The sequence below is a fragment of the Paramormyrops kingsleyae genome, chromosome 13 (genome assembly GCF_048594095.1).
Source record: "Paramormyrops kingsleyae isolate MSU_618 chromosome 13, PKINGS_0.4, whole genome shotgun sequence".
Lineage (NCBI taxonomy): Eukaryota > Metazoa > Chordata > Actinopteri > Osteoglossiformes > Mormyridae > Paramormyrops > Paramormyrops kingsleyae.
Genome location: NC_132809.1, coordinates 14195708 through 14215674, shown reverse-complemented (window position 1 = coordinate 14215674; position 19967 = coordinate 14195708). Strand labels below are relative to the sequence as shown.

The 19967-nt window shown below is 47.2% G+C and overlaps 1 protein-coding gene across 1 annotated transcript in view; it reads left to right on the top strand.

Annotated features, from left to right (window-relative positions):
- peak1 (pseudopodium-enriched atypical kinase 1) overlaps positions 1 to 19967 on the top strand; it is a 94375-nt gene that overhangs the window by 6261 nt on the left and 68147 nt on the right. The window lies entirely within an intron of this gene.

Genomic DNA, 19967 nt, shown 5'->3' with positions numbered 1-19967 from the left:
ACCACGTGTATGATACTTTTCAGAGCTGCGTCAGAGGGAAATGACTCGTGAATTTAATTTTGACACTGGTTAGCTTTTTGTGAAAACGAGCTACAGTACACCCCGCAGGTTTTTTGTGATTTTGTGAGCGATCTTTGTGTTTTCAATGTTGGAGAATATAATTAAAGGTTTGTATCAAGAAACGACGGTGGTTTTTATTGTATACTGGTAAATCTCTGCTGTTAGTTGGTGGTATGCCTTTTGTTAGCCAACATGTATGTCGGGGCCGGCTCTACGCTGGGGCAACGCCCCCTTAAGCAAACGTCCTGCCCCCTTAAATCAAACTTTTAGAAGTTGAGGAAGAAAATAATAATTACCCACAAACTGAATATGGACAAGATTTACTACAGTAGCTGAAAAATCCACTGAAAAAGGCACAAACGAGATAAGTTTCACTTCTTGTTCGCTCTTTCCCTCCGCGTTCTGTTTGTGCGCGGGCTCACGCAGCACTCGGCAGATCCCCCACTCAGTTTCTCAGTAGGCAGGGCAAAGCGAAATGAGCTGCGTGATTGCGGAAGGTTTGGAGGAAACAGCAATCTCTCTCGTCAAAATCATAGTGACTAGTGAGATCATGGTTCGAATTATTTTTGTCTATTTGGGGGGGTCTTGATCGGGGGGTACTGTACCCCCCAGTACCCCCGATCAAGACCTCCCCCAAATAGACAAAAATAGCAGTTTGGGGGGGGGGGGTATTAACATTTTTCTTGTTGTTTTTTTTTTTTTTAAGAAAGAACCTCACCTTGTAGGAAAATTTTATGTAAAACGATTTTAGACACCCCTAGTGTGGATCGTACCATTTGAACCACCTTGGCGCTAGAAGCAGCTTAGCCAGTCGGTTACGTCATTCATTCTCATTGAGCGACTTGTTCGTTGTGATTTCAAGATTCTTTATTCGTCACATACATAGTTATAACAAGTACAACATGTAGTGAAATGAACCCTGACCGATCCTATTTTTCAGTTTTATATTTCAAGACTCGGTGAATTGATTTTTCCTTTTTCATAACTTAGCCTACCCTTTTTAGTTTTGGTAATATTGGCAATAGTGAAAAGTGTTTTGTTGGGTTCAAATATGTTTGATATAGGCCATCCAATTAAGGTAAATGTCTTGTTTTTAATCTGATGAGGAATATTTTATTTTATTTTTTGTTTTACTTTTCAGTTTTCTCTCTGAGGGATTGCCACCTTATGTGGTCAGGGGCTTTGCGTGCCTCAGTGACCCTAAGAGCTACACCAGCAGAAGCTTAGCCTTCAGGTGGGACACCCAAGTTGGACAGGTCTTAGGGCAGAGGCCTGACAAAGTGCAATCCAATTACATGACAAAAACAGTTATCCAGAGCACCACCCCACCCCTTTCCCGCCTTTGTCGCCACCATGTGCCCCCTTCACATTTCTGTCTGCCCCCTCATATATGCATGTCTAGAACCGGCCCCGATGTATGTACATATTTATAGCATGCCGATCGCGTCAAACAAATCGCGGCAATGCCAAAAACCCGTGCATGTACATTCTCAGTTATTAACGCACATAAATACATTTCAAGCACATGCTAATATATTGCTGCCATATTGGTTTTCGGTTATCTCGATCATCGGTTATCTCGACGCTTTTTGGCAACCCCCTAGGCCGGCGACATAACCGGGTTCGACTGTATATGAATAATCAGCCTGTTCTAGTTTAAATGGAAATATATTATTGTTAATAAGCTGAGTCTGAGAGTTTTATTTATTTGATAGTTTATTTCACATTTCTTGTTTGTAAAGGCTAAATACAAATAAAAAGTGAACCTTTTTTTTTTGTACTGTTTTTATTTAAAAAAAAAATTATATAATTTTAATAGGAGGAGCCTGGAGGTATTATAGACTTTGCAAATTCAGTTTGCAGACAACCATTGTGCGTGTCCTCGGCAGTTTTTTCCTGAGGCTTTTTAATATTGTCCATATCGATATCGGAATTATATCGTATCGACCAAAATTAAGAAATATATCGTGATATAAATTTTTGCCATATCGTCCAGGCCTAGGTTCTGGTGGCTTTTCCATAACCAATCCCATAACAAATCCCATAACCAATCCCAAGCTCTTGGTTAAATAACCTCAAAACAAAGAGGGATTTGGTTGGGTCGGACTAGATCCTGACCAATTCTTTACTGGATTTGATCCATCCTTCTTCCTTGACCAGTTATCCCAGAAAGCCCAGGACCCAACGCAGGGGGCACAGTGGGTGGGATGCCAGCTGGATTTGATCCATTCCACTGGAAAAAAGGATGAGTTTTGGAATTTTAGTGGAGTAAGCGGAGCTCAGAGGTTCCTGAATGGGGCTTAACAACCCTTTCAATAACGAACCCGCTTCTTGGCAACGTCATCATCATCTGCTGCACGTTGATTAAAACCCCGCCACTAAAAACCCTCAGTTCTCACCCAAATAGAAATGCAAGTCTTTTTATCCTAAATAACATGCTTGCTTATGTGCTAAATAGGATTGCATTTCTTTTTTTTATTATTTTTTAAATTTACCTTAATAAGCTGTTGGTGCTATAATATACAGGCTAAGGTATTGCAGTAAGCAACAGATGTGTGAACTTTAAAAACCCACACAGGTAATGATTTGCAGGAGCACAATCATAATCTTGCCCCAATTTATGGATTTTAAAGAGGGGTATTTTCTCCTGTATTCATCTGCCTGCTCGCCAGTCCCGGGGGACGGCAGTGATTATAATTGAGTTATTACTGCTCCTATCTCTGTGCTGAATAGATTCCCCTGTCCTCCGAACGAAGCATCTCTCTTGCCCTGCGCTCCTGCAAAGTCCCACATCTCTCTTGCCCTGCGCTCCTGCAAAGCCCCAGCTCACTGTATCATGATGTTTTTTTGAAACTAGCTGATAAACATGCAACTAACAGGCAGCACTGTCTGGGAGTAGGAACTTAACCCAAAGGTCTGTTCTTCCTAACAAAAGCCTCTGCAGTCTTTCCTACAAAAAGACCAAGCAACCTTAAATGAGTATTGAAATTTTCTAATTCTTTCCGTGTGAGATTTTTAACAGTTATTTGTCATGCTGCATTATTTTAATGATGATTCTTGATTTTAATATTCCCAGGCTGCCAGTTATGTAAGAACATCCGTAAAACTCACAGTTTGTTCCGCACACTCTTGGTATTGTGTGTCCTTTGATTCAGTAAGTTTGTCACGTTAAGAACGGTCCAGAAGGACCAGAGACGGAGCTGCTACGGAGATGACTGTGGGCGGCCTTTTCTGGGCTGGGATCAGCGAGGCGGCTCTCGTCCTCCTGAACGATCGATGGGCCGTATGGCCCAGAAACTGGGATTAGAAACGGGATTAGATGCGAAGAGGAAGTTAATGGGTTTTCAGGACCGTGAGGGAGAGGGCAGTATGAGTGTGTGTGTAATGCACATAAGTTAAATATTGCTCAATGACTGGGGTTAAATAATAACAAGCCAAATAGATATATGATGTATTTTAGCTTGTATTTTGTTTGTACAACACACCCAATAAGCCAATGATCTGACTCCATCAGGTCAGAGAAAAGGGGTGGAAAACCATGGAGACACCAATGAACCATGTCCTCCATCTTTAATGTGGTTTTCTTCAGTATCTGAGGGTGTTCTTGATTGTAATTATAAGCATTTTATCTACACCTTGAGAAATTACTATTTGTTTAATGCCTCGCCTCAGTTTCTGGGGTTACGGGCTTCTTTGAAAGAACATGGCAACTTTATGGACAACGGGACGGTGTGAGATTCAGCCTGTCTGGTCCTGCTCTTTATCCAGCCTTTATCTGGGGTCAAGGGCTTGTTTTGTCTGTGATTTGCTCCTCTCCGGGCAATTCTGAAGGTGTCGGGTTTCTCTTGGGCGCATTAAATGCGGCATGCACCCACCGCGCAGCGGACATGCGGCGACCCGGCCCGCATGACTTTCCCAGGCCGACGTGGAGGAAGAACTGGCAGGGCCTTCCTGCGCTTCCCCATCTGCAGCGGCTTCCACACGTCGCTGATATGATTGCTTTAGCAGGTATAAGAAGTTCCCGTTCCAGGAAACATTCCAGGATGTAAAAAAATAATAAATCACTGTTTTCGGGCTCAGAATACAAGTCATCACCTCGGAGCATTTGTTGGCTTTTTAACGTTGCTGGAGAATGTTGCTACTGCAGCACGAAAGTAGTCAGGTTAACTGCTCTTTATTGCTTTCATGAAACTTTACATGAAATTTTATCAACAATAACCAGCTAGTGACAATAACCAGCTAGTGAAACCTATCACCATGGGAGATTTTTTTCAGCCTCTTATGCTTTTGGGACAACCCTCCCTTTGTGACTAATGTTGTACACGTTGCTCCAGACTGAGGCTGGACACAACCACACCTGTCATATATATCCGAGACTGTGTCCCGGGGGACGTCGGGGGGGGGGTTCAGCAGCGTGAGTGGCCGATTCCAGTCGGACGCGGGTCAGAGGATAAGTGTTGCCTGCTGAATCACATACAGAATTGCAGATATCATTTTCTTTTAGGGTACAAAGGAACCCAAGACTTCCTGTAAGGTCATACGTTCTAAGGTACTTGATCATGTAAAGGTCCTTGGAACAGGTTCTGCACCATTCTTCTCTTTCTTTATGTAAGAAAAAGACCCCCCTGCAGCCACAGGGTGAGGTAGGCAGTACTGCTGTGTTGGTCTGGTGTCACACAAGGTCTTTAATCCCCCTTCCCCGGCTCCTACTCCCGTCTCTAGGGCTCAACGCCAAGGGTCAGTCCCTCATGCCTGGATACTCTAGTCTTATGGGTATAAAGCTTGTTTTTTCCCATGGTGCAGAATTTCAGAAGATTTAATCATTTTTCTTTTTGTTCTTTTTCAGGTTCAAAGTAATTTTGGGCTAATTTTTGAAAAATGTCTTTGAACCGCTGATGGTGATTTTTTCGTTCCAGCTGTAATTCCAAGCCACTCCACTAAAACCATTAGCTATTTAAAGGTGCCTTTGTACAGGCTCAGCCTCGCCGGTCCAGTTTACTTTCACTTATCGCTCCCTTGTGCCTCCTCACGTGTGACGCTGGCCCCACGTTGGTCCCAGAACTAGGTCGCAGAGACTCCTGCAGCCTCTGGAAGAACGTCAGGTTCTCCTGCTCTCGCTCCCTCCCCCCTCTCATTCAGTGATGTTTCCAACAGAAATCACACATTTTTCCTGAGGCATTAGGTTAAACATGTGCATATGTGCTAGTTTGTGGCTAAATTTTATGTGTATTAGTGTTTTATTTGAATAACTAGTGTGTAACATGCATGTTTTTCTGATAGACCCCCACCTGCCCTACCCCCCAGCCCCCCTACTGCCATACTGCCATAGTCACAGTAAATCGATAAGGACAAGTGGGAAGAGCAGCCTTGCTAGGGAGGACACCCTGAGGCATTTGTTCCCGACTAGGGACAGAGTAGCTTTAGAAATCTAGTCATGAGATCATAGTTACCTACGGGCCTCAGAGCCTATATGAGGAACATAAATGAACTTGGATGGAACCACGTTTTAGAGGACTGCAGCAGTTTCAGGAATAAGACAACAGACATACTGTAACCTAGCCTATCCTACTGTAACCTAGCCTAGCCTACCCTAACATAGCCTACTCTAGCCTAACATAGCCTGCTCTAGCCTAACCTAACTTAGCCTACGCTAACATAGCCTACCATAGCGTAACCTAGGCATTTGTTGCAAACACAGGCATTTAAAAAAATCCACAGTATAACTCTCTAGTAAATGTCAGACTTCAGCATAGGCCTAGTCAATGAAATAAATTCTTTACATTTGTATAAAGCACTATGCTGATTAAAATACATGCGTTCATGATACGAGACACATGAGAAGTGGGAAGAAGCAGCTGCCTGTCTCGTCAGGCTACGCCAACTCGCACTTAACGCGCTTCAGATGCTTTGCAGAAGTGCTCTCTGTAAAGAAAGTGTGTAGCGGGGATTTTTTGTGTTTGTCGGGATTTACATAAGTTACACAGAGGTTTGTCTGTACTGAGAAAAGAGATTGCACTAGATAATGTTGTAATCGCCAATGTTAGCATTGGCCGCGATAAGAGACGAGATAACAATACAGCCGTAGACGGTGTGATTTGAAGCTGCTAGGCTGGTCCTCAGCGAGGGAAGGCCCAGATACTGCACTCGCCCTGCGTGACCCTGGGTCGTAGCTGTACACACACACATCAGGCAGGTGGATGACACGTCATTGTAATTATAACACAGGCTCTCTGTCACCCCTCTTGTTACGACAAAAAGAAAAACGCGTGGCGGTCTGGCAATGCTAAACGCACCCACCCCCCCCGACCCCCCCCCCCCCCCCCCCACGTGGTGCAGGCGAGAATCTGTCCCCTGTCCCAGTATGCTCATGACGCCGTGGTCTGGGAATGGAGTGATGTTAGCATAGTAGTAGCATCATATTTAGAAGCATAGCTGTAAAGGGGATATGGCTGGGGGGGCATGGGGCGAGGGGGGGGGTTTGGCATGCAGCCATGGTTGGCATGGAGACAGCGACGGGCTGCCTAGCATGACATTGATATCAGTGCTTAGCGACCGTGGAGGTGGAAATTAAGGACCAGTCACTATTGTTTGTCATCTATGATACCCCCCATGATGAACGACAGAGACAGTAAATGGGGGGTAGATCCCTCGCCCCTTTCTCACAGCCTGGATGCTCACCCATACCAACCGGAATCTGGCGACGTTCCCTGGAATACTTTGTGGAGGCTGATCTGCTGACCCTGTTAAATATTGCATCGGATAACGATGTATCTGCGGGACAATCCGGAGCTTCAATGTCATGTAGCTGGAGAGGCTCGGATCCTTTGTGCACATACTAGATATTTGCCATCAACAGACATCCCCGTCTCAGCTGACTATATCCTATATATGACTATATATGTGGACGATATCCTTTTTTTTTACACTAATATAAAGCACCGCACCAAACGCTAGTCTTCGCATTCGCGTAGGAATTCCAATCGGGTAATCAAAGGAAAATGGACAGTGCACGTAGGTAGCCTATAAAACCCAATACTGTGCAGGGTAGCCTAATGTACATTTTATATAATATTAGTTTTATTAACACATTTAATTGTAAGCTGGTAAGGCTATGTGTGGGCATGGCAATATCAAACATTATTTGAGTTTAGAGGTAGGCTACTACCATTTGTTTTGCTTATTATTAAGCTGTTATTAAGCAACATATACATTTGTCTATGCCTTTTCTACTGATGTTGCACATGTCACTGGTCGTAAACTTTTGTCTTTAATTTTTAATCTGACTGATTTTCATTTGGTTGCGGGTTGGGTGTCGGTATTTATTTATAGCGGATCGGGTGCGGAATTTTATTTTATTTCTGTTATTTTATGTCTGTCAAAATCAGACCCGTGCAGGTGCAGCAATAATCATATAAAGAATTTTCATATAAGTCATATAAATAATAAATTATTTATTATTTGACGCGACTTCATTACGTAATTTTTGCGGGCGAGGAGCGGAAATTTCTGCGGTAGGGTGGTATAATCAAAATCTCTCCCGTTGGCCAAGTTTATATTGTATACCGTTTATGCCGTTTATACCGCCCAGTATTAGATCCAGGTCTATAAGATTCTAACGGGTCTGGATGCTGTTCAGCCAAATGGATATTAGTGTAAATACTAGAACTCGTGGAAATTAGCAGGAGAACATCTTAAAACAAATCTGAGGAAGCACTTCTTTACACAGTGTGTAGTTAGAGTATGGAATAGTCTTCCTGCTAGTGTAGCGGAAGCTAAAACCCTGGGTTCCTTTAAATCAGAGCTAGATTTCAACAACTATTAGTTAAGTTCTCAACAAAATAGCTTGATGGGCTGAATGGCCTCCTCTCGTTTGTAAATTTCTTATGTTCCTCGCAGACCGTGCTGTCTGTGCTCAGCCTAAGCTCAGTTAATATCCCGTTCCAAGAAATAAATATCACGCAGTTGATATCCACGAGGCATCACGGTGGCAGTGCGCGTCTTTACGCCCGCTGTCATTGTCATCCCTAACTAGGCCTTGAAAGGGGATCAAAGCCCATGGCAGAGGTGCGTCATCGGCCCTCAGCCGCGGCGATGGTTCCTCGCCTGTTTCCACGGATCACATGAGCTTCAAGTAAACGATCTCCCACAGACTCACCTTTCCAGCTGAAAAAGCCCCTCCTCCTGCCGGCCTCCACTGGGCCCCCATCCCGAGGTCTATATGCCGTCCCCCCTCCCTCCCTGCCCAGTCAGGGGTCACCCCTTCATGGTCAGCTTTTATTTCACCTGGAAATCTGCTCTTTTTCTGTACTTTTCAGTTGGAAATCTTACATAAAGCATTGTCTGAAAACGACAGGCAAGAATCAAAAGCTTATGCATCAAAATGGGGGGGGGGGGCGGGGGGCGTTAATAATGCTCCTGTATTCTAATTCTTTTGTTTCTGTTCTTTATTGAAAAAATTTTAACCAAGCGGATGCTGTTACAGGTTGTGGGCCAACGTCTTGCCCCCTGTTTTGTGCCTGGAATTTGCACACGTTCCGGAGATTTCTACAGTTGCCCTGGTTTTCTCCTTACAGATCCCATCCTGCTGACAATAAGCGACCTCCTCCACCTGAAGATGCCGCATTCGGCCGTACTGCTTTGCCAGAGCGCAAGCGGCGCTCATATCCAAACGGGGGCCCACGATTGGCTGTCAACAGCTGTGTGTCACGACCGCAAAACAAATTCTGTCATTGCAAGTTCTGCCCTCACACAAACAAGCAATCAGACTAGCGAAATAGAAAAGCCATAACTAATGAATATGACGATCCACGGCTAATTATCGCTACTGAGGAGTTTTTGTTTTTGATAATTATAGTCTTTTTTCACCCAGTAGTGCTGTTCGTGCTGTACAGTCACTTCGGGTTTGAATCACTGGGTGAATCTGATGGCCCTAACACTTCAATGTGAAAAGCAGGTGTGTCGTGTTGCGGGTTAAAATCACAGGAATAGGCCCCAGCAGGTCGGTTTACAGTCTGAAAAACGCGTCTGTGGATTTGGCACAAAAATAACGGCCTTTAACTATGGGCTGCCGTGTTCAGCTCAGCGTGAAGCAGAGAGCTTGTGAAAATCCACATTACATTATCAGGTGGCGTAGAAGGGCACATCCTAAGGGTGGCGTCCGCAGTGTCTCCCTGTCCCATGTCACACATCCCAAAGATACCTAGACTCAACAGCGCCATTCGCTTCCAATGTGTCGACATCTTGTTTTGGTGCCAGAAGATTCCGGTCGAGTCTGTGTTGCCTATAACCTTGAACATCCCACTACAGTTGCTTAGCTATTGTATGCATACTTAAGTTCTATACATACTCATGTTATTCTATACATACATAACAAAGGTTAAACTTTTGGTTCGGTTAGCTTAATAATTACTTCAGTTGAGTGCCAATGTTCAGGCAGACTGAGAACCTACAGACCTCCAGCATCTGAGCTGAGAACGTCTGATATAGGAGAGATACAGCACAGTTCAGAGGAATCTGTACCGTGGCTGTGATTCTGTTTCGCTTTGAAGCCTCCTGTTAGCAGGCTCCACGCTGTTCCTGGCTGCTGTCTTAAATCATCTCCCATTTCCATTTCAGTCAGAGCTGCCTCTCAAAACTCGATGAGCTGGCATTTCCATCTGAAGAGAGTTCAGTTACTTTCTGTGTCTTAATTACATTGGGACTGCTCAGTTAATTAAGTCAAAGCTTATAGAGAGGGGGCATTTTCATACAAGCAGAACTCACACGTGGCGGATGTACTGTAATCTTCAAACAGCTTTAAAAGAATATCAATGGATTATTTTGAACTTGCATTTCTTTTCAGGCATCTTTGCCATACCTAAGATCTAGAACGTGGTGCTAAAATGGGGCATTATTTTTTAGTCACATTGCCAATAAATAAGGCTGATGTGTAAATTACGGTGAAATGTACTACCGGATGTGCGTCTTTTCGGATGGGTTTGGCTGAAAGGGAGCGATGGGACTGTTATCTGGGTCTGAAACCACCGGCCACCCCCACCCCCCCTTTGGGCCATGATGTCCTGCAAAGTAGAAACAGGCTCCATGCCGGGTGAGAAACAGCTGGAGAATCTGGACGCCATTTGGTCACCTATTCACACCTTCCGCTGTCCTGGAGGTCATGACCCTTAACCCCCTCCCACAGAGCAGCATGTCTCTCTGCAACACTACAACACATTTTTTTGGGGTGGGGGGGGGGGGTTGCATCCCACTGAGGTTTAGGCAGAGCGAACGGCCAAAGGTTTCCACGGTCTTCCATCAACCCCATGAGAGGATGTTGCTATGGTGACGCAGCCTGCCTACGCTTCCAAGAGCCCTTCACCCGGGGGGGGGGGCATCCTGACCAGTATGAGCCGCACTTTGCAAGCAGAAGCACTTGAAAATGTCTGTCCCCACCCACTCCTACCATCGTGGGAATGACTAATGAGCCACCCTCCCCCCCCTCATTAGCTCACTACCCTAATGACATTGAGGACAATAGGTATCTTCTTTTATGGAAACAGATTTGGGAAAAAAATATTTTTATTGGATAATGTTTGAGTCACTTGGCAGGACTTATTAACATGGTGGTGCCTCCGAGTCTCTGACAGTTTATCCATAACTTCCTGCTGCTTCCCTCACTTCAGCTTTATTCACTGTTATTTAATAATGTTATTTAACATTTAGATGACATTTACCGGATGTACGTAGGGACTCGACCTGTTCTGGGCCTGCAACCTTCTCACTAATCTTTTCTAGTCCAGGTCTCTCTGTTTCCCAAGCTAGCTTGGTGTGTTTTGGTAGAAAAACTGCAGGTTTGCACTCTGTCACTTGTAAAGGTCACCTGAAGGTCATTCAAGGGTTTGCATAAAATCAGACAGGTGTCCATTCAGGATTGGCCAGGGACTGTGGGAGCCTCATAGGATGGAGTTCACACCACCCTTACCAAAGCTCATGGAGGTCTCCAGAACTCCCTCTCCCCACCATGACCTGATATTATCTGATTCTATCCTCATAGCCTCAAGGCAAACAGACCGTCATCATCTCGGAAGTATGTCCTGAATGTTTACGGAATGGTCTCTCGCAGGAAACTTGAGGATCAGTCACCCTCTGGTTAGAGGAGATTGCTTTTTCAGCAACGGGTCCCAAAGCACACCGATAATCACAGTGTTCTCACGGCTGCAAGATTAAGTACGTGACCTCAGCCTGCTGTTGTCCCCTCCTGACCACATTTTTCACACCTGGCAGGACGACACGTTCTCAATCGGATGACAGATGCGGTGAGGCGAAACGTTGTCATTCGTGGTGGGCTAGCAGACGTCTGGGAGACAGTTACTTTCAAGTCTGTGAAAGATTGAGCATGTTACTTGCCATGTTCATTAGGGGTTTGGTGAGGATTTGGGTGAAAAGCAGTGAAGGGGTGAGTTTCCAGAGTCCAGTCTTTGTCCATGTTTTGGAGATCCCTGTTGTCCAGGTACCACATGTGCAACCATAGTCCGAGTCCCTGGCAAAGCCTGAAGTCGGATCCCTGTGCGCTGTTCAGGCTCTCTGGGGCGTCCTATGAACACGGTTGATCATCTCTGTGTCATGAAAGCATCCTGTTCAGATGTAAATCAGCAGATGGCACTTTTGCATGTGTTTGGACAAGCTGCAATCTAATAAATGCAAAATGATATCACCCCTAGCAATGTCCTATTGGAGAACAGTTTCAAATATTTTTGGCTCACTTTCTCACCCTCTCTCCCTCCCTCTCTTCACCGACATCTCCCCAGCTGAGCTCAGGATCAAAAACTGGGTGGCGTTGGCACATTTTGCAAATTCCGGTCTGCCAAAATACTTGACTGACATGCTGTGGGACTCAAACAAAGCAAAGAAGGACCTGCACCTGAAGATGTAGACGGAACTGCATCTAACGAGGATCTTTACAAAGACCATCTTCATTCACCCCTAGAAAATCAGAAACACTCCCCTGCAGTTCATCTCACACACACACACACACACACAGTCCACATTTTCATATGTTTATTAATTTCTATGGGCTTAACCATATCCCAACTATGACAACCTTAACCCCTACCCAGCCCTAACCTTAACCATAAGTAACAAATAAAATGCAAGACTTTCAGCATTTTTAGTTTTTTTTATTGTAGTCACGGATTTTTATAAAACTGAGGTTATCCTTGTGAGGACTGAAAAACATTTACCCACAAGGTAAAAAGTTCTAGGTTTTTAATCACATTATGGGGAAAATCTGGTCCCCACACTGTAATAATCACAAAAACAAAACAGACACACATTCACACACACGCACACACACACACACATACAGACACACACACACATGCACACACACTGTAAATGGCTCATTAAGAGGAAGGAATGACTGGGCAGGGAAACCTGGGCTCCTTCCCCATGGAGAAGCCATTGAAATGGCCTGTGTTTGTTTGTTTTTTCCTGCTAACCGTCTATTTTCCTGGGTTTCTGAGTTTCCCACGGGAGGGGAATGGGGAATGGCGATATCCTGCCGCTGGCATGGTTTCGACTAGGCAACACCGCCTCTTGCAGAACTGCTCCCCACATCCCCGAATGGCACAACTAGTCAGCTAGGCACGGTGTGGGTCAGGTGGTGCTGGAGGGGTGGGGCATAGTGGGGGGGCTGGTAAGCTACACCCCTGCAATCTACACGTTTGATGTTTCTTCCTGGCCCCTCAAAAAACACGCCCCCCCCCCCCCCAAACCACAGAGCTCAATAAATATTAGTGTTGGAATAGGGCTTAAGAAGCCTTTCCTGTTCAGCAACTGGTCCTCTAGAAAAGGGAGTAAAAACCGCCCGTCCCACCGCCTCCTCCGCTGACCCCTCACTCCTAGCCCCCACCCAAGCAGCATCCCTGGCACCAGCCGCCTCCTCCGCTGACCCCTCACTCCTAGCCCCCCACGGAGGTACACATCAGGATGACCTGCCCACAAAAGGAGACAAATCCTGGTCCTGACAGCAGTTATCCTTCGCGGTTGGTGAGTCCTGGGTGTTTAGTTTGCTGTAACGAGCAGTGAGGCTCCGTGACTCTGCAGCCAGGTAATATCAGCAGTCACGCCCCCCTCCCCACACCCAAACACTCCCCTATTTTTTCTGTCAATGCAGTTTTACAGACATCCATTCTTCCTTTCCTGTCATTTATTGTCCGCCAGCCAGTCGGGGGGGGGGGGGGCAGGCTCGGTCGGGCTGCTTCCGCCCACAGCTCGCTGTGTCGCTGAGCCTGCAGCCTGGCCTCTTGACCCCCCCCCCCCCCTACTCTCAGATGGGCATTTAATGAACCGTAATGACAAATTTGACCTGACCTATTTTTCCCCGTCTTTCCCCAGTATTTTATTGAATTCTGTTTATTGCCACACTTTACAAGAAGGTCAGCCTCGAAACAGGGGTCCTCCTGTGTTGTAGAGAGTGATGCACTGAAGCCCTGATCTGATCCGTGAGTGGTTTGACACACCCCTCATAAATCTGCTGTAAACATACTGGCTGTGTCCATTTGACTCAGTTACTGCCCTGGGTCCTAAATCAGAGCTATCAGCTGGCTGGGTCAGTGTGGGTATCTATAGACATCATTGTCATTGAGTCTCTTGTGATTCTGAAGCATGTACACGGTTGCTGTACATGGGGAATGTCTCTTGTGGCGAATGGTGCTCGCAGTGACTACCCCCCCCCCAGGCAGGACTGGTTTACTTTGACATACCAATGAGAAGATGTCACCAAAGTCGGGGGCCACCAGCAATGCTGTGCAGAGGGACCCCACTGGGACAGGACGCTGGGACATGCCATGTGTGACTTCAGCTCACTGACATCCCCCCCCAGGGGACGGACAGACAGACAGACAGACAGACAGACAGACAGACAGAGACAGACAGACAGAGACAGATAGACAGACAGACAGACAGACACACAGACAGTACATCGCGTCACCTCGCTGAGTGCTTGTGACTGGTTTGACACAGGGTCTGAATTCCTTTATACTGAACAAGTGAGGTTAGCTGGGGATTCAGATGGGAACTTTCTTTGCCTTGGAAACAGAAGTGCTTTAAAAAAGGATTAAACAAACTGCCGGCCAAGAGGAAGTTTGTCATTTCTTTCTCTCTCTCTCTCTCTCTCTCTCTCTCTCACCATCCTTTCCAGGCCTCAGGATGAGTTTTGTGCCAAGTCAGTGCTGGGATCTTGACTGTGTAATGAAGTGTGATTGATTAACGTCTAACAGAAGAAAGCCAATATTGTAGATGGCTGACCTGTCTTGTGTCTGGCTGCGTTGGGTCTGTTCAGACTTTGAACTAACCCTGCCATTGTCATTTAATGATGTTGCCAATGGGAACAATGGAGAGATTATTTTGGTATTGTATGAATGATACTTCGTCACAGAGTCTGCTGTTGAATGTAACTTGATTCCTTGATGTCAGTCATCAGGGAATGTAAACTGTGGAGATGTTCTGAAGTACAGCAGTATTGACCAGCACTCAAATGAGCCCTTGGTTTGGATTTGGCTGTGGCTCTCTCCACTTGAAGGTCAGGTGTCGCCCTGAGGATGTACTGACAAACCAGGATCACTGACGTCTTGGCCAATAGAACAGCCTTGATCAGTCGTACGATCCCCAAGCGCTCGGCCCACTATAGCAGCTAATATCACTCCCCCCAAGCTTCCCAGGCCAGCATAAGGCCTAGAGGCCTGCCTAACATTACTCCCCCCGAGCTCCCCAGGCCAGCATAAGGCCTAGAGGCCTGCCTGACATCACTCCCCCCCAGCTTCCCAGGCCAGCATAAGGCCTAGAGGCCTGCCTGACATCACTCCCCCCGAGCTCCCCAGGCCAGCATAAGGCCTAGAGGCCTGCCTGACATCACTCCCCCCGAGCTCCCCAGGCCAGCATAAGGCCTAGAGGCCTGCCTGACATCACTCCCCCCGAACTCCCCAGGCCAGCATAAGGCCTAGAGGCCTGCCTGACATCACTCCCCCCGAGCTCCCCAGGCCAGCATAAGGCCTAGAGGCCTGTCTGACATCACTCCCCTCGAACTCCCCAGGCCAGCATAAGGCCTAGAGGCCTGCCTGACATCACTCCCCCCGAGCTCCCCAGGCCAGCATAAGGCCTAGAGGCCTGCCTGACATCACTTCAGCTGAGGTCCCAGCTACTCGACCGGGGGTGAGATTCTATAAATAGCCGGTGTCGTGTTTCTTGTCAAAGCCCCGCATGGAGGGCTGCCTGCCATGGTCATGCGCTGCAGAGGCTCAAGTATTAGCCTCGGAAGGCGCCGGGGGCCAGGTCTGGCGATGGCAGCCACGGTCGGTGGGGAAGGGAGGAGGGGGGTGGGCGTGAGCGCACTGACCGAGCCCTTCACTCCGCATTCAGTGTGGAAGGTCGAGCATTTCTGCAAAGGATCGTCACTGTAGTTTCTGTTCCGGCCGGTGAATAGAGCAGATTGAGTGGGCAGGTTGCTGCAGTTATCCTGGCTGTGTTTACGTTAAGATATGGGAGGAATGTGCGTCCGCATGGCAAGGGGTCACCCAGTCCCCGAAACACGATACCACTCCAGTCCCAGTCCCAGCCCCCCTCCCATGCTGTGCTCTGCTCTTCTACTCCTCAGCTCTAGTGGGTCTATTATCTTCTAGAACATTCTCAGGCACTGTGTAACCCTGTGATCCGGTGCTCCTGTCTCAGGGCGTCTTCATGCTTCCATTTGCTGTTGCCCTGCACATGTGGTGACTTTACCTGATCCCCATTGGTCGCTAACCTGTCTAGAGATCCCCCCCCCCCACCCCGGACAATGACTGTACCCTTTGAAGTGGGATGAAGTTCTATGTCATGCTACCATCGCGTCTGCACCTGAGAATTAATCCCGGTTTGTGGTCAGTGCACCCACATATCTATATTCAGTTTTTTTCATTTTCCTTACTCACCCATCAGGTCATAATCTTTTAAAATATATATTTAATGTTAATAATAGAATATATACCATGCTAATAGTGTATATGCTTATTCAGAACCTGCTGGTCAGTGTGTAACATAATAATAATAATATGTATGTGTGTGTATATATACAGTATATATATGCACACATCGCAGAGAACTGTGACGCATCAGGGAGAAATCCGCGATGTAGCGAGGCTGCAAACCGGAGAGAACATCACCCGCAAACTGAATCCTCGCTGCACATTTTCTTTAATATTTAACATATGGACGTTTCTTATGGAGACTTTTTTCTGATGCAGTTTATATGCAGTTATTTGAAAGTCAAAGAACGTGTTAGATTTGGTTTTAAATATTTAAAAATACCTGTTTGTTTTTCCCAAATACAGGGTCCAGAAACTGGAAATTAATTGATTTTTTCTTTATTTGGATTTCAAAATCTTTAAAAAATGAATGTGAGGAAGGGGACCCAGAGGCCGCCAGCCAGCGCGACAGTCAGTGAGCTCGCCGTGAGAGGGTCGGGGACACTGCCTGCCATAACATCCCCGTCCCGCCGGCATTCTCCGGTCCGCCCGCAGGACGAGGCGATGGCTCTTCCCCAGCCGAGGCCCGTGTCAGACCAGCCGCATCCATCATTTTGTCATTGTCTGATGCAGACCTGATACCATGGCGATGGTTTCCAGGGCGCCAAACATCAAAGTGAGGCTCTATGAACTGGAGTGTTTTAATGAGCAATAAGTGTACAGAATGTTACCCACAGAGTAACATTGATTATTGGTTTGCATTTCAATAGGTTTAGTCCTATAATGTGGGCATTGTGCACATTATATTATATCCTAGTCCCAGAAGGTCACATGGAAGGATCCTGAGGAAATGTTTAGACGGCACTAAGCCCCCCCCCCCCCGAGCAGGTGGTGAGGCGTGTCTTAGGGTGTGCCGGCTGCCCCACGTGCCCCATTTCCTGCCCCACCCGTCTAGACGCCATGCCATCCCCTGCTATCATAAAGGAGCTCTTAGCCCCCCCCCCCCGCCCCAAGCCTCTTGGTCACTTCCAGTCGTGTTTTCGCAGCTGTGGGCATGGAAGGGGGGGGGGCACCCATTGCAGGGCACCACTCTTCACGTGAACAGGGGCTGCTTCACGTGCTTAATCGCCCCGCCTCCCCACCACCCAGCTGCACGCTGTTTGAAGTTATTTAAGGTTCAGCCGCCGTTAGCAGCACGGTGTCGCACGCCCGGCGTGCCATCGTTTGTTTACACGGCCGCGGCGGAGCGGCGGGAGACGTGAGTACAGGCTGTTCCGCTTCCATGGGTTTTGTCTCGCTGGATGAAAACATTTGCGCCCAGTTCTTCCCCTGTGTGGGAACCGAGCACAAAACAGGGTTTGTTTGCAGGCAGAGCGCTTTGCGTGTGTGCGCCCAGTGGTGGAATGAAGTGGTCACATGACCAGGGGACCCCCTCGCTCACAGGATCAAGTGCCTTCAATGACTGCGACTTTTCCTACTGTTTTTTCCACCTTGGAAGGTTGAGCGTGGATTGGGAGGTGATTAATCCTTGATTAGCTCTTTATTTTTCTATGCCTCAACCCATTTAGAAACAGGTGTTGTCTCCTGGGTGCTCGTTATCTGCTAACATTCTCTGAATGTCGACATGTACAGTAATGATTCCGAAAGCGATTTATCCTGCTGGTATAGTGGAGATGTCCCCCTCGGGCAGGAACACGGCGCCCTCAGAGGCTGTGCGCCGTATCTCTCTGTGTGCAGAGCAGGATCTTGTCAGCCCTGAAAGACACAGTGTGGCTTCGCTGCATACGTGTTTGTGACCTGGGGAGAGGGGGGCTGTCTCAGACGGGTATCTTAGCAACCAGGCGTAGCATCCTGAACGCGGTTCCCCCTCCCATTCAAGGGCATATTTCATTGTCATTCAGGGATTCCGCCATCAGTGACGGCAGGCTCTCACCATCGAGGGCCACAGCTGTGCATTTTAAGTGGTCTCTGCTGTTTTTTAACCCCCCATCCTCCACTCCTACCCCCCACCTCCCAGTGGGGGACTTTACTGAGCCAAACTGAGGGAGGAATCCGAATCTAGCGGGCAAATCTCGTGACCCGAGAGCTGTCGACTAAACACTAAATTGCTGTCATTTCCTCGTATCGCTGGGCAAGGCGCTTAGATCAGACCGCATCACTTCTGTCTACAGTTTTAATTTGAAGAAAAGGGCTGTCTGTGTAATGTAACTAGTGCGGTGCGAGCGAATGTGGAATTTGGGTCTTTCAGGCTTACAAGCCATTAAACTGCAATTCCGCTGTATTTATTCAGATGATCTGAGGGGGGAAAAAAAGACATTGTGCTTATGTAAAATCATGACTCATTCTTTAATAGTTTTAAAAAATTCTCTTAGTTTGTATTCATTAACATTCCTTTATATCTGTCTGTAAAATGACAGCTTATTATTCTTTCATCGTACTGCGGAGACCCACAAGATAAATCTGCTATAAGATCTTCATGTATAAAGTGGGGAATCCGCTGTGAGGATGGTTTATGGGCATCAGCGTCCGTGCTCTGTGGTTAAGTCACCTGCCAAGGTTATGCCTGTTTGGTGATGTACAGCTGGACGTCACCATCGCGCTTTATTGATTTTTTTTTCTTATTCTTTTTTGCTTGGCTTTGATTAGAAAGAGAGGCTGAAAAGACTGTTTTATGTCCATAAATAAAGAATATGATGTGTTTACGCAGCGAGATCCCGGGTGTCTGACCCGCATTTGCCGGAGTCTGGCTCGGCTTCTTGGTGCCTCGCGTGGGGGAAATGGGCCGAGGAGACCCTGCTCCATGTGGATGGGGTCTGGGGTTCACCTTTATCTCCCAAGTACAGGCCGTAAACCCCCCCCCCCCCCCCACACACACACCCAAAGCAGCCACAGATGGCAAGGCCCCGGAAATGCCTAGGAGCCGTTTGTGCGGGAAAAAGGAGGCGTGTTACGTTACCCAGTGGCTGTGGCCCCCGTCTCCTCGCACAGGAGCCGCTGCCTCCTCTCCTCCCACCATGTCTGGCTGGGACCACAATGCTCTTTGGCCCCGTCACCCCACAGAGCTGATCTCTGTACCATGGTATCCCGGAGCCGGTCCTGTTTCTCGACGGCTCCCTCATTCTGCAGGCGGAAAAAGGAAACGTGGAAGCAAGTGCCGTCCATGTCTCTCTGCCTCCGTGTCCCTCTGCGTCCGTGTCCCTCTTCGTCCGTGTCTCTCTGCGTCCGTGTCTCTCTGCCTCCGTGTCCCTCTGCCTCCGTGTCTCTCTGCATCTGTGTCCCTCTGCCTCCATGTCTCTCTGCATCCATGTCCCTCTGCCTCCATGTCTCTCTGCGTCCATGTCTCTCTGCGTCCGGAGCTCCTCCGATGTACTGCTTGCATCTTTTGTTTTAGAAAACATAGAAAACAATGAATTAGCAGTAGGGGGTTCAGGAAGTCAGTACTCGGGTTAAGAATCTCAACAGCTCATGCTTATGAACAGACTGTCATAAAGCCAAACATGGCTGAAATAGTGTAAATGATTAAAGAGCCAGAGGAGAATGGAGGACAGGAAATAAAATCCCACAGTTTTGGTCCAAGGTCAGCTGTCTGCCCCGACTCCCGGCCATGCCAACAATAAAGGGTCAGAATGTAGAGCGTGTGCTTATTTAGTGATACCTTCTGTGATGGTGTCACTGTACCGTCATGCCATCTACAGGTCAACTCGATATCTGCTGACATGTGACCCCCAAATGCAACAATAGACACAAAACAGTGGTGTGTGTAGTTATACCCTTATTTATTGAAGACAAGCTTAAAGCAACAAATCTTCAACCTTTATTTAAATTCTGCCACCAAAGGCACATCCCTTACATGTGCTGGCACACTTCCTTAGGCTAGGATCTTTTTATTCATGTGAGGATTCACAGGATGGCCTGCATTCTGTCATTGGA